This window comes from Eptatretus burgeri, chromosome 3, assembly GCF_056783735.1.
Source record: "Eptatretus burgeri isolate ZD-2024b chromosome 3, Ebu_testis_v1, whole genome shotgun sequence".
Taxonomy (NCBI): domain Eukaryota; kingdom Metazoa; phylum Chordata; class Myxini; order Myxiniformes; family Myxinidae; genus Eptatretus; species Eptatretus burgeri.
The window spans coordinates 130,528,543-130,544,436 of record NC_140963.1 but is presented as its reverse complement, the minus strand read 5'-3'; the positions used below and the strand labels follow the sequence as shown (position 1 = coordinate 130,544,436).

Genomic DNA, 15,894 nt, shown 5'->3' with positions numbered 1-15,894 from the left:
CGCCAAATTCGACCTACCTAAGTACCTGCGTGAGTAGTCGACCGGGCGATCGTACCTCGCCGCAGGTCGGCCTAGGACACGAACCGCTTTAGCGGTCCGTTCCGTGCTACAGTGATAACCGAGCGGTGTTATCGCCGACCTCGACGGATGTGATTCTGTTTTACCAGGCGTTCAAAACCCTCCACTAATTTATTCCGCGATTCAAGATGGCACTTTCAAAAGGGAAAAAGACGACGAACGGGATACATTTCACACAAGAACATTTATTTAAACAGCACATGTATATACAGCCAAGGCAGTCATGCAATGTACAGGCACATAGAAGCAAAAGCAATACCACCAACTACGATTATTATTTACAAGCACAGTCACTTACACAGTTTCTACTTGGCAGGACACGGCGCCACAGCATGCATACGAAAACAAAGAAAAACCCTCCCCATAGGCAGGGAGGTAGACGGGGTTCGTAAACCTTTATGGCACGGGACCTGGAGGACCGAACGGGTCCCGTGAGACCGGAGGGTCTTACCCGTGCCCTCGTGGCGCGACGGTGGGCAGGTCGCGACGTCGACTCCCCACGGCCTTGCGTAGCCGCGCCCTCGTGGCGCGACGGTGGGCAGGTCACGACGTCGACTCCCATGGCCTTGCGTAGCCGCGCCTGACCTCGGGCCCCTGGCGTGGTCAGCGAGCTCTCTCCGGCGTTGCTGCTGGTGCTTTCATGACCCACGACCGAACAAGAAAAGACTGAAGGGCAGAAGGGGCTTCAGGACCAGAGAGAGAACGGATGATGGACCACAGGGCGAGAGCTCATGGACCAGAGAGAGAACGGATGATGGACCACAGGGCGAGAGCTCATGGACAAGAGAGTGAATGGATGATGGACCACAGGCGAGAGCTCATGGACCAGAGAGAGAACGGATGATGGACCACAGGGCGAGAGCTCATGGACCAGAGAGAGCGAGCCTCGTGCGCGTCCGCCCTTTTATAATCTGAGGCTCCGCCCTTCGCCCCACCCCACTTCTGGCTCCACCTCCCTTCTGGAAGCTTCCCAAAAAGAGGCGTTCCCTCACCCCGACCGCTTCACGCTGTTCATCCACCAATCGGCGGCGAGCTGCCCTCCCCCTGCCTCCGTCACACTCCTCGTCACACTCCTTTTTCTTTCGACGGTTTTTTATGTGGCTTGTTGCTTGCGTGGAGGTTTGTTCAAAATAACAATAGAAAAAGAAAAACGGCTATCTCAAAGAGTCGCAGCCCGGTGAACACGAAGAAAATCCCTTTAAACAACGGTGGGGAACAATCTGCACATAAACTTATCATCATAACTGATCTAAGGACCCTTTATGGTGTATTGCGAATTTCCACAGCCGTAACAATATAAAAGTAACTTGTTCTTGGCGTGCTTGCCTGCATCGGGCCGGAAACAAGTCCTGCGTTATTGCTTGACGAGGGCGAATACAGGTCAGGTCAGGTATGGGAGCATGTGCCAGAACAGCACGTCGCTGCGTCCACTTTCCGCCGGTACTCCAGGGGCCTCCGTCTGGCCATCCCCCAGGCAGATGCCAGGCCCATCCCCATCTCCTTGAGATGATGGTCAACCTGTTGCAACCATGAGGCACGTGCTCAGCCCATTGGCCTCCTCCACTCACGAGACTTCCTCGCTGAGAGAATCTGGTGAGCAGGATCAGCGTCAGGAAAACGAGCCACATGACCGTACAGCCGCAACTGATGCTCACGGTCTATGCAGGTAACAAATCTCATTTGAGTCTCTCTCAGCAACCGCTCGTTGGACAGAAAGTCCGAACAGCGATAGCCAAGGATTCTCCGAAGAGACCTGGTACCAAAGGAATTCAGTCTCCGTCTCAGATTCTTGGTCAGAGTCCAAGTCTCGCATCCATAGAGCAAGACCGGAAGCACCAAGGACCTGAAGACTCGGACTTTCATCCTCCCGCACAGGTACCGGCAGCGCCACACCCCATGATCCAGTGAATCCATGACTCCCCAGGCCCGACCCAGACGTCTATTGACCTCTGACTCACAGCCAGCAGAGACATGAATATCACTGCCAAGGTAAGTGAATCTCTCCACGACCTCAACATTCTCACCACAAACAGACATAGACAGGACAGCAGCATCCAAGATGTCATTGAAAGCCTGGATCTTAGTTTTGACCCAAGAAACCCGTAATCCCAGTGGCTCCGCCACCTCATTCAGCACCTCGAGGGCCCACAAAAGGATATCTAAAGTCTCCGCAAAGATGACTGCATCATCTGGGAAATCAAGGTCCGAGATCTTGACATTCCCAAATGATGCACCGCAGCTTGATCTTCCCGACATCCTCCCGAAAATCCAGTCCATACAAGTGCTGAAAAGTGTGGGGGCCAGTACACACCCCTGACAAACTCCAGTAACAACTGGAAATAAGTCAGAAATGGTACCACCACACTTCACAGCACTCTCAGTACCAGAGTCGAGTTCAGACATCAGATCAATCAGTTTTGGTGGCACCCCACGAAGACCAAGAATCCTCCAGAGGGCATCCTGATTCACTGAATTGAATGCTTTTGAGAGATCAACATAGGCTGCAAACAGCCCCTGCCGAAACTCTCGTCTGCGTTCAGTGAGGACACGAAGAGCAAGGATACGGTCAATCGTTGACCTCTTTGGTGTAAAGCCTGACTGCTCTGGACGCTGGTGCTCAAGCAGATGGTGGCGAACCCTATCAAGAATTATCCGAGCAAAGACCTTGCCCGGCACTGAGAGCAGCGTCACCCCTTGGTAGTTGTTGCAGTCTTGGCGATCACCCTTCCCTTTCCAGAGAGGGACAACAAGGCCCCTCTTCCAATCAGTTGGGATGATGCCTGTGTTCCAGGCAGAGCACAAAACTGCATGCAACGACACGAGTGCAGCATTTCCACCAGCCTTGAGAAGTTCAGCATGGATGCCACAGATCCCTGGAGCTTTACCCCGTTTCAACCGGTTCACTGCAGCCCATGTTTCCACAAGCGAAGGTGGACCACAGTCGATTGGAGGGTCAGCAACAGGGATTGTAACACCCTTGACGTCCAACTCAACAGCTGGGGGATCAGCCTGGTACAACTGCTCAAAGTAACCGGCCCAGCGGGCCTTCGCTTCAGACTCCTCTGTCAAGAGCCAACCACTGTCTGTTCCAACTGCAGTGCTCTGAAGGATGGGCTTGGATAAACACAATGCGCGGATTCCCCTGTAAGCGGGACGAGAATCACCTGTCCACAGGTGATGCTCTACCCCCTCACAGATTCCTCGCACATTGGTCTCCTTGTCCACCCTTAGTGCACATACAGTTTTACGCCTCAGCTCCCTGAACAGCTCAGCTCTGCCATTCAGCCTGGCCCTGCGACTCTGGTCAATGGTATCCAGTGTCCCTTGAGAGACAAAATTCTTCTTTGCCCTGTGGTGAGTTCCAAGACATCCACCGGCAACATCAAGGACGGTGGTCTTGAAGGCACTCCACAACTCTTCAGGACCCCCCCAAAGCACCCAGACACCCCAGATGTCCACTCAGCCTGTTTGCAAACTCTTCAGCTACTCTCTCATCCTTGAGCTTGCCAACATCCAGCCTAGGCTGGGATGGTACCATTCTCCAGGATTTAAGGTGCAGCTTTGGAGTTGCTTCAACAAGCCGGTGGTCATTATTGAGGAACTGAGCACTCCGGTAGACCCTGCAGTTCTGGATCATCCTCCATCGACCGTCAATGAGGACATGGTCAATCTCCTTTGCCACACCGCCAGCGTTGGAATACCAAGTCCAGCGATGACCTTGTGGGCGCTGAAACCATGAACCAGCCACCCTAAGTCTATGGCTTCTTGCAAAGTCAAGGAACTTAATGCTATTCTGGTTCATCGTTCCAGACCCATGGGGACCAACACATGTTTCATAACCATCCCTATCAGTTCCAATCAATGCATTGAAATCCCCCAAGACTAGAAGTGTGTCTCATCTGGGACACTGATCAACCACAGACTCGAGCGTGGCGTAGAATGTGTCCTTCAAGGTGAGGTCACTCGCCTCAGTCGGAGCATAGACAGAGACCAGGGAAATGACACCTAAGGAGTGACGAATCCTTAGTCTCATAATGCGCTCGTTGACCGGTGTTACCTCAATTATCATTGGGGTCAGCTTATTGGACACAGCTACAGCAACTCCTTGAGTATAGTAACCATCAGAGCGACCAGACCAACTGTAGGTGTAACCACCCACCATGATCTCGCCGCAAGCCGGTCTCCGAACTTCAGAGAATGCTGCAATACCGATGTCCAAATGCTTGAGCCCAGATGATAACAGAGACAGGTGATCATCCTCTTTGGGATAGGACATTCCAGGCACCCACCCGAAGGGACCGCCTCAGGTTAACCCAAGGAGTCCGCCGTCTGGTGGACGACACCTCAGCACCACTCCGACACACTCTCCCGCAATCTGACCCAGGGATGTTACCCCGTGGTTTCCCTCCTTTCATCAAAGATTGGGGGTCCCGAAGGCTTTGCCCCAATCCCGTCATCCGGTGAGCTGCCCTGCGAAGGGAGGCTGCACAGGAGGTACTACCACGGAGTGGGTTTTCAGATTTTTTTGCATTTGTGTGTTTTGCGGAATGAAGGGTTTACGATGGCCGGAGTGCAAATCCTGCCACCAACCTCCAAATAAAAAAGTAACCCAACTGCAGGAGGACATCTGCAGACACATTTGGGCACAAGATATGGATGACCATTGGCTCACAAGGAACTCCTCTGCCCTTCTATTGGAGGGGCTTGTGTATAATATACAACTGACTCAATGAGGGAGCACCTTCATGAATGATCTGGAGGGATGCGAGTTGCTCATGTCTCATGATCCATTTTAAATGGACATGGATTGCCAGGATGGCCGAGAGCCCTGGAGGGACGCACACTCGCCACTAAGCTGTCGAGCCTGGGTTTGAAGCCTGCCAGAGCTATAAACTGTCATCTCTGTGTTTCACAGACAGGGTGATTCATCACTGTGTATGCCATCTCTTGGATGGAGGTTAATTGGGCATCACGTCTGCTGGCATGAGATGGTGGTGTTAAATATCCACGGTGTCCTTCGTGAAGAGTAGGTGAGCAATTGTCAGCACCAAGGGGCATTGCGTCTCTCCCCACCCCCCTTTCCCATGGGAACAAAGTGCAAAAAAGTCAACCCCTTCCCCCTAAGGGGCTCCCTCCGCCCCTTATCTGGGCACGTGGATTAGTAGTTTAAATGGATAGCATAGACAAGTTGAGAAAGCAACCTTAACAAGTCCACTCTTATGCAGATTTGCATTGTCTAAGCATTCCAGCAAGATTCCTTGTTGCTCAGCCCCACAGTGTTGACATGGGACAATGTGTAAGTTGAAGTGTGGCCATGAAATCTCCTATCCATTGCAAAATGTCCTTTGTCACTGATAATCTTTCCTCGTATATTCATTGGAACATGCCTCCTCTTCAATGGTGGGACCTAGACCAACTGTAATAAGGCGGATGGACACCAAGACACCGCATTTGGGAGCGTCTTAAAGGCAGACCACAAGAGTATTTCCGTTTAAGCATCTGAGTCAGCTAAACGCAAACTCTCCGGTTCTGGTTCTGATTCTGATGATACAAGTGTAATAAAGTTCAGCACAAGAGGAGGGGGTTTTGACAAGTTTCCAAAGTCTAGGATACATTTATTTCAAAAACTTATTCTGAACACGAGATCAGCCGAGCCGTTTTCAATTCTCTGAGGTTGAGATATACACATGTCAGGAATCGTACCTTTTTCTATTAGCTTTGCTTTTCCAAGTCATTATATGTTTTTGCAGGCTTGGTGATAATCAAACTATACTCTTGGCTGGCTGCTTGGGAAGGGGGAGCATTAGAACAGTGTATGCAGAAAAATGATTATAATTGACCTTGAGTAATTCAAAGGAGCACTGTGATAGCAGGGTGAGGGAGTGAACCGTTACGTGCTCTTATCTCTACTTATGTTTCACCATTCTTGTAATGAAATGAGTCAACTGCTTGCAGCTGGTTAGGTTGAAAAGACATAATGTGAGACCAACATTTGTCCAAAAATAAAACCGAGTATATAAGAGGGCAATAGAACCATCTCTGACAGTGACGGAACCCTCCGAGCATCCTCAGTTACTGTAATTGATGATCCTGGTGTATGCCGTGCTCCGTGCGCACGTACCTTGGTAAATAATAAAGAACATTTCTCTCAAGTACATCATCTGTCTTCATACATTGGTGAAGGGTGAGTGCCGTTTATGTGAGAGAAAAAACACCATCATTGAGCACGAACTCGCAATTGGACACAAAGAGCTGGTCTTGTATTCTACTCTTCCACACAATCTTCAAAAACTGTTCTGTAATACTTGTCCTGTGTATTACAGTTTCTTTATATCACTATTTCCACAAACGAGTGTTTTGTTTTCTTCCTTGCCACAGTCATGTACTACTTACTATACAAGCGTCATGCCACATCCAGGGTTAGGAAACAGGCCTTGGATGAAAAGGCAAAATATTTCCCCCTTTTTCATGCTCCAGTGAGATCCACTGAAGGTTGTAGCACATTTAATCGTGTGATTTATTTTATTTTATTGAGCAAGCGAATGCAAAGCGAAAAGCAGGGTTAAGCAATTGGTTCACTTTGTCTGTCTGTCCACAAATGTCAGTTTATGATTGAGGAACTACTTAATTTCAACTGAATGTTATATTTTGTTTACGCCTGAGACATGTTACAGGTGTACAAGAGCTCTGTGCTGCTGTTGTTGGGGTTTGATTTTTGAAATGTGCACCCTTTGGTCGTTTAGCTGCCGGACCACATCCACAGCGGTCGCTTGACTCCACCCACCATCTCACCCAAACAAAATGGTACGGCTGCCACCTTAGTTTTCAGGTGGGCCTAATCACTGAACTGGAAATAAATAGAATGCCCATAACCTGTCAAAAGTGTAGCCGCCGTGAGCTTGAGGTCACGTGACCGGTGGCGTCTTTGTTCGCACCACTTTGCTGACACGTCACGGATCCAGTTTGTTTTGAACACATCCCAGATTGAAAAAGCCAAATTAATGTTGCTCTAATCGGTTACGGGAGGGTTGTGGAAAGGTGTTAAACAGATATTTTTATATGTGGTTGTACAGGAATGGTGCAATTTTTCTTTGAAATATCACTGCAGAATCGCAGCTCCTCATTTGGCGTTCATCATCTGAACCCTGTTTGTAAATCTTCGTTAGTAGGTCGCAAATTGGTTTATCACAGTTTCTTTATGTTGGAAGAATTAATGGGGGAGGATTAATGAGTGTATTTATGTTATGTTAATGGCAACCATTAATCCCACCTTCTCATCAGGTCACCTTTTTTAATAACAAAGTGTCTCTGGTTAAGAAAAATATTGAGCTTAATTTTTTTCTTCTGTTCGGATGATTACATTGAGTAAACGAAAGATTAAGGAATGTGCGGAAAGTGGAATTTCATTGAGTGCAACGTCGTGCTCTATAACTTGCTTTCGAAAGCCATGGTGATACAGTCCATAGGGGTCCCTTTTTTTCTGCAATTGCATACGGAGTTTGCTTTTTACCGTTTTGTGCAACTGCTTTCATGACAAAATATTAATATAAATATACTAATAGTTGCTGCGATGTATTAAGATATTAATAGTTAGTAGTTTCTGCAAGTGAAGAGGATTTTTTTTTTTGATTTACACCATTTTGTGCGATCTGCTTTCATAACAAATGAGTGTTCATTTACCTCTGTAGGATGTCTAATAAATAAATAAGAAATAGCACACCTGATGCTAGGCCAAGGCTTCAAACTTTGGCATGCTCACGAGGCTGCACTGTCAAAGTGAAATGTCCCAGAAGATAAAGAAAATAGGATCACATTTGTTCATGTAGTTTTTTAAAATAACATTTTTCTTGTTTTTTTTTTCCTTGCTCCGAATTGAAACATCGTATCTTCCAGTCTCGTTGAATATTTTGAGTAAAATAATTCCAGCCCGTCATTTTAGACGGACTTTCATATTAGTATTATTAAAAATAAAATAATAGTTGCTGCAATATATTAATAGTCGGCAGTTGCTGAAAATGAAGAGGTACGGAGACGGCGCACACTGACGTGGGACAAATGGGGACAAATGACTCCATGGGGAGTGTGCGTTCCTGCCTGCTTGCTTACGTGTGTGCGGTGCGCAGGTTTTGTGGATGTGTGATCTGAACTCGAACTCGCACACAGGGCCATGGTGTGTGGTGCTGTGCAGGAGGTTATGCAGTCGTCTCGTGAACCATGTGTTTCTGCATGTGGGGAGCAGACGTGCTGCAGAACCGGAGACACACAGGACATGCCATTGTGCAGTGTGGGTGTCGGGAAATCCGTTCCCTTCCCCTCACGTTGCCCTTCCCTTCCCTTCCCTTCATGCTATCCTCCTCCCAAACCCCCTCCACCACAACTTTGGACAATGTTGTCCTTTTGGTCGATGTTGACCTCAAAAATAATTGGCTGGTTGAATTCAGTGACCTGACATGCAAATGCTCTTCAAATTTCAAGTCAATCGGATAAAAATTGAGGATTTTAGAGATACCACCTGAGTTGTTGACCTTTGACCTTCTGACCTCAAAAACAATAGGCTTCTAACTTATGCCAAACTCTACCATGTGGTGAAGTTTTATGAAGATAGGTTTAAAATTGTGACCTGTAGGCGACACGGACGGACAGACAGACAGACGGACAGAATAACAAAATCGATTGACCAATTTCCTTGAAAAATCTTCGATTTTGCAGGAGAGAAATGTTTGTGCATGATTGGTGAAAATCATGCCAACACAGCAAATGTGTGATATCGATCTCTGCAACGATGTGTGGCGAGGCGAGTGTAGCGAGCCGGTCCATGCTAGTATAGAGTATATACCGGTATATAAATGCCATCGTCTCTTTCTCACCGTGACTTTGTTCCTTATGCTCGGCCACATCTTTTAAGTTAGAAACTCCAAACTCGGGGAACAAATACAATTTTGTGTGTGGGGGATAACATAGACTGTGGCCGGACTCACGCAGGGGGTGTGGGGGGGGGGTAAATTTTCTTTGTAATTGTGTACCGTGTAGCACCGCCACGTGGTAGTGGCAGAGGGTATTACAATTTCCTTTTTAATGTGGGCAACGCTGAGGTTAAGGCACTCTTCACACATGTAAAATTGTCCTCCTTCCCTACTCTTCCCTACCCACCTCCCCTCATAAAACGGAGGGACCTGCCAAAGCCCTTCATCGGGTGTGAGACTTCTCAAGCGGGAACGGATATCAGGATGAATGGGAGGCAAAAAGGGGGTAGAGCGGGACGTGAGGATGGGGAGAGAGGAGTGGTTAAAGCACTCTATGCTCGGGTAAATTTGTCTTCCTTTCTTTCTCTTTCTTGCCCAAAATTTTTGGCAAACTTGACGACTAACTAGTCCGTCAGTGAAACGACAGGAAGACTCTGCTGGTATTAAAATAAGGTTGGTTGTATTTGATCACCGATTTGCATAATTTTGGTACGTATTAAAAATACGACAGGTAAATTCATGTTTTCAATTTTGATCAAAAAAAAAAATCATTGTGTAACAAAAGCGAGAATTGCTTTGCAATACATGTCCCTCCCGATGTGATATTTTCTCAGTCCAAATGGGGCATAACTGTGAAAAATTGATGGAACGTCCTGAAACTCGAACTTCTTCTGTCACAAAAATAAAATAAAAATCATAATAACTAGTATGTGCCCGTACGTGCGTGGCTGTACGTGCAAGAAAAAAAAAACAAAAAAAACTTTCAAACCTCGTGCCAGAAACAACAACCACACAGGCAGTTCATTCGCTCTCGCGTGCCCGTACATCCGTGGCCGTACGTGCAAACCAAAAAAAAAAAACTTTCAAACAACTCACAGGCCGTTCCTTCGCTCTCGTAAATGACGACTGGATTGGGGCATTGTGTTTATCTATAAATGCGCATAAGAAATTGAGAAATTATTAGAATACAGTAAGTCATCACTATCCGGAAGTGGTGCGTGCTCGTACGGAATGTTCACATGCATTCCACGAATTATCGCTTGCATTGAAGTAACAACTGCTGTGATACTTGATACACACACAGAGTTAATTAAAATCAAGTTTACCTCTCTGTCTTTGCTTGCCATGACATTTGCTGCCATTGACCATTGCCACTCCTACGTCACGGTAACTAAGGCGCCCTTTCCCCATCGGCCACGCCTACGCAGCAACGTGTCCTGTCATTGGTTGGTAAATAAATGGCCATAACTTGGGAAGCGCTTGTCCGATTAATATCAAACCTTGAAAAGGCACATACTCAGGTCCCCAGCAATATAGCTGGCAAGTTTCATTTAGATTGGACCAGTGGTTGTCAAGAAACAGCGGTCACACACACACACATTGCTGGAATTATAGATAGATAAAGCCATGTTCCATGTACCAAGTTTCAGTTGAATATGTTAGAGGGTAATGAGGAAAAAGTCACATGGACGGCTGGCAAACCTATAGTCTCCTCTGGTGAAACCGGTAAGGGGACTAATAAACGGGGCAACCTTGATCTTCGTAGGTTTCATTAGAATGGCCCGAGTTCTTCACGCTGCAAAATGAACAATATTTGTTCTCAAACTTTATTGTGCAGAGGAAAGTGTTATAGTTACTATAAGTTTATTATTGAAAAACGATAGCACAAAAGGTGAAAAAAACGCGATCGTTTTCCGTTCTAAATTACACGCAAACGCGTGACGGAAATCGCCTTCACCCAGCATCGAGTGCCAACCAAGGTGGCGTCCGGTAGCTACATCGGTCTCTGTGTGTTATGAATGGCAATGAGCATTCTCTCTATTTTCTGTTCAGTGAGCCTAACGCATGAGCCATGTAGACCTCTGATGATTATACACTGTCCGGGTTTGTTGCGTCACATTTCCATTGACTTTGTTTGAGTCACGTGTTGGTCTATCAAAATGAGTGACTGCAAAAAATCTAATCATATGTTGAGCAATAATAAGGTTCAATCAAGCCTGTCAGAATGCTAAATTACGAAAAGAAAAAAAAAGTGTTACGTAGTTTTTGAATGTCCCCATATTGGGGTTAAACTCTCCCTGACCATGTGACTAATCAGAAGAAATACCTACAAATGTACACCAACAAATGGGATAATGACAAAAGAGCAGGAAAATACAAAAACGAATTCGACAGAGTTGGGATAGACAAAGAAGGCTCATTGGAATGGCTAAGAACAAGTCGGTTCAACTGGGATGGAGAATGAAAAAGAGGGGCAATACCCCTGGGTGCTCACCTGGTAGTGGCTGGATAAGATAACGAGAGAACCACTGGTAGGCATGGATGACCCACAAAATATAGAATGGAGAATAAAGTAAATACTGATGGATTGTTTTTTTTAAGGCCATGAATGTACCTTGGTACATCATGGGTGATAAAGGTTGTGGTCAAGTTTCATCGAAATTGTGTGTGTAGTTTTGGAGAAGAAAGGAAATACATATTATGGCGGGCAACCCCTCCGACCCCTCCAGACCCCAATTTCATTTTAATGGTGAGAACAATCTTTGGTACATCACGGTGATGAAGTTTGTGCTCAAGTTTCATGGAAATTTTATTTTTCTTCAACATTTACAAGAACATTCAATATTGCCAATAGCTGAGAGTATTTATCAAGGAGGTGAGGAAGGGCTTTTACAGAAGATCCAGGGTGGAGTGGAGGAAGTAAAGGAACAGCTAGGTAAACTAAGAGAAGATAAGGCTCCGGGTCCAGATAATATGCACCTGAGAGGATTGAGGGAAGTGGCTGAGCAGGTAAGTGAGATGTTAACGGATATTTTCAAGAGCTCACTGGAGTCAGGATAGGTACTGGAGGATTGGATAGTCGCAAATGTAACACCGTTATTTAAGAAAGGATCCAGAGAAGAATTGGGAAACTGTAGACCTGTTAGTTTGACTTCAGTTGTCGGGAAGGTTTTGGAGACATTAATGTGTTATAATATATAATATAATCTAGTGCGGTTATAATATAATTAATAGACTGCCGCTCAACGATTTAAATCGTAACCACACTGGAAATCGAAGTGTCAACATCACCGTCATGCCGAAAAAAACCATGGAATATGAAACGCTGACGGGTTCCTCCTGTGAAGCCCATTTTTATATACCAATTCCCCTAAACGCTGCCAATATGCCATTATACGGTAGCTGTAAGTTAGAAACACGTTCAGTAAGTTCTGTGGTCGTCCGGAAGACGTCAAATACGTCGACATATATCAATATGCGTTGGAGATACGTTACACATGGGTTCAAAGCACGTTACTCATAGGCGAGAAATAAGTTTCGGGGACGCTAGACATTACCTCGACGTGCTTCGACTTATGAGTAACTTACAAGTAACGTGTGTCAACGATCGCATAACGTGCCTACAACTTATGGCCAGCGTATGCGGGACATACGAGTCATACACTGGCATACGTCGAAAAATTTTGAGCATGCCTAAAATTTGTCGACCAGCTCGGCGTACTACGACGTATGCCAGCGTGCTTCAGCATGCTCTTAACGTATACAAAACTTACCCATGACGTATTCGACATGTGGCAGCGTTTTCGACAAATTTTTCATACGTCAGCATATGCTGGCTAAATCGTCAAGGTGTGACAGGGCCTTTAAATCGTTGAGTGACAGCCTATTAATAGGCTACGCCACGTGATCGTCGGCGATACGCTGCCGTACGCTATGCATAAGTTAGACTATTGTTGGGCATAGGTTGTGAACGCCGACAACACGCGAAGCATTCGTTGGTATAAGTTATCTATAAGTTATCGAAATGTTCTGTGTACATTACTAATATGTTATGCATACGTCCAACTCGTTATGAATATGCCCAAAACTGAAAAAAAACATCAATAGTTCAGCGTACGCCAGCGTTTTACATACATTTTGATCCGTTGCCATACGCTGGCTAAAACGTCAAGGTGTGACAGGGCCCTAACCGAGCGGGAATTACCAAAACCGTGCCGGCCCAAATAACAACTTACGGCACAATCGACCTCCCTAATTCTCAAGCCCGAACCATACTGGGTCAATGGAAGAAAACACAGACAACGAACTGGAACATTTAACAGTTATTTATTTACAAGGCAATCGGGAGGGACACACAGAGCAGACTTAATCACGAATATAGATGTCGGAAAATGTACAATGGCAATCACAGAAACGATTTCTACTTATTAGACTGGCCACAGACAGACACACACACCCAAAAAGAAATAGACCTCGTGGGTCTTCATTCCGCCTTTCAGCTCGGGATGGAAGGTGAGCTGAGGGTCAGAGTCCGGCCGGGTACCTGGCCGCCTCGTGCGGTTTTACCGACTCGCACTTGTGGAGTTCGGAGTCAGTGGGCAGAAACGGGGATCCCCAGCTCGAGCGCCCCAACACAACCCACCACGGTGGGACTCGAACCCACGACCCTGAATCCAACGAGCCCACGATCCGAACTGTCACTGTCACGAACGACGATCGACGACACAAGCACCACGAAACATCTCCGCCACGACCACCACCACAAGCACCAACACGACCACCAACCACCAAGGAACCCCGAAAAATACCGCCGCTGAGACAGCTCGCCACACTTCCTATTCCTCCCCCACGCGGGTGGAGGGATCCGCTCTGAGGTAACTCGCCTCCGGATTGGTCGGGGGGTGTCGGGCGATCGGTGTCCTCCCCTCATTTGACGAGGCGAACATTCCATCTGGCTGGGGTGGGGTCGGCTCTGAGGTGATCTCGCCCCCGATTGGACGAGGGGAACATTCCATCTTGCTGGGGCGGAGTCGGCTCTGAGGTGATCTCACCCTCTCCTATGTCCGTGGCCTCGGACTTGTGCGTAATGGCGCTGAAGGAGTGGAGGGGGGATTTAATGCAGAAGACTAACTAGAAAGAAACTCGCAGCGCACACATGAAATTCCCATTAGACATACGGGAGGAATTCTAACTATCCACATATACTGAACGAAATAACTAAACTTTGGGTCAACTGCATGTGTGAATGTGAATGGTTTCCAGATTCGTAACACATGAACAAATGACAATAATTTTTTTTCGAAATTGTTCCGGCAGAGCAGACCAGTTATTCATCTTACCTTAGAGTCTAACCCACTATAAATATAAAACACAAACAAAAAGTGTAGGAGGTCATGTCAGGATCAACCCTTTTTATTGGCATTTCTGACCTGTGGATCCTGGACAATGTTGACCCTTCATATCTTTTATACAATTTGGACCTTCAGCACTTCACACCTTTCAATACCCTTTACTCGTTTATACCTTTTAAGATCCTTTTTGACACTTTTGACCTTTCATTTGCAATCATTGACTTTTCATTTAGTAAATCCTTTCATTTATTTACTGCACATATATTTATAACGAGTCCTGAAATTATTTGTAGAAATAATTTTGTGACTTCCCTGACAAGGAAAATCAACACAGGAGAGAAGCTATTTGGCCTGTCAAGCCTGTGCAGTGGTTGCTAAGCTATGGCTGTCTGTCAATGTTCTATCCTCTTTAAATGCTGATCATCAAGTAAGGAAGCAACGTGTTCCAATTTTTAAAGTCTTTTGGTACGATTCGACTAACATTTGAATCGCTGACCTCTCAAACTCGAAGCGAAAGCTCCAACCCAGAGTCTGGTGACTTGCTGATGACCATGTCAAATGTGTGTAATTGTGAGGTCTCGTCAAGTGGAGTCTACCCCCAGCTTATGGTCAATAGAAGGGCTCTTATATATGAGTAAATGTATAATATTAAATTCCAATGGCTTAATGAAATGTTTGGTTAATTGGTAAAATAACCCCAAGCAGTTTTTGGATATTTTATAAATGTTAGACAAGTATAATTGTGTTTTTGAAGCAAAGCCGCAGGTATTGTGGACGTGGACGTGGGCAACAAGCCAAGAAGCGCTCGGCGTACGTATCGCGCACACGTGCGACACACACACACAGCGCTGTCATAAATTCCATAGCTGGCACAGCTACACAGCTGAGGATGAACAACAGTTGTGGTTGCATCTGGGATTGTCGCATGTTGGTTACACACATACACATGAACAACGTTGCCTTTTCCGACAACCTTCGGAAAATGTTGGGTGTTCCTCAGGGTTGGAACAACCACGGTCCCCCCAACAGAACTGTCACTGTTGGGCAAAGGGTGGCTCAGTAGAAAGGGCACTGTCGGCGAAAAATTGCTGTTGTGGTGGTGCTTACTTACATAGTGCTGTGTTCCCCCAAAATGGGAAACATTTTACATATATATGTCACTTTTTCCATTGACAGAGATAGTTCCTAATTGGATTTTTTTTTTTGTGTGTGGATGTGAGTATGTTTAAGGCTTTCTCTCTGTGCGGCATTTTAAAGTGCTCGAGCGAAACGCCCGTGATGTCAGTAATTTATCGTTCCCCGCAGGGTAAAAAGGAGCACAAAAAGCTTTTTTTAAAATCCTTTTATTTCCAAAACCCACTTTCATCAGAGATGGCTCTGCACGCAGCCTGTTCGGTCACCTTTCAATCGCTCGAACCAGAAGAGCCTTGAGTTGGGACTTGGGAGCGAAGCACAGGTATTGTGTCCGTCAAACGTCGACCTTGCAAAAACGTTCCTCGCCACAAATGGTGAAATGGTTGCAATGCTGCTCTTTGTCTGTTCATTGGTGGGTTGGAAGGAGGCGAAAAGCTGTTGCAAGTGCCTGTATTGTACTTCAGTTGACCGCACTGATATCATCAGTCTTTATACACATTACACAGAAAATGCAAGGCTTACCCCCACTCAAACAGGGGAAATGGTCTTAAAAATGCGTGTTGTACACAGAAAATGCAAAGTCGGAT

At 46.2% G+C, this 15,894-nt stretch overlaps 1 protein-coding gene across 5 annotated transcripts in view; it reads left to right on the top strand.

Moving 5' to 3' along the window:
• The first annotated feature begins 4,658 nt into the window (after positions 1-4,658).
• The window catches only part of LOC147030971 (LIM and SH3 domain protein 1-like), a 214,670-nt gene continuing 203,434 nt past the window's right edge, over positions 4,659-15,894 (top strand). The window contains exon 1 of one of the 5 annotated variants that reach the window (XM_085875598.1): positions 4,659-6,262. The gene's annotated coding sequence lies outside the window, so the exon portion shown is untranslated. The remainder of the gene's footprint in view (positions 6,263-15,894) is intronic. The other 4 variants (XM_085875601.1, XM_085875602.1, XM_085875599.1 and 1 more) reach the window with 4 other exon arrangements.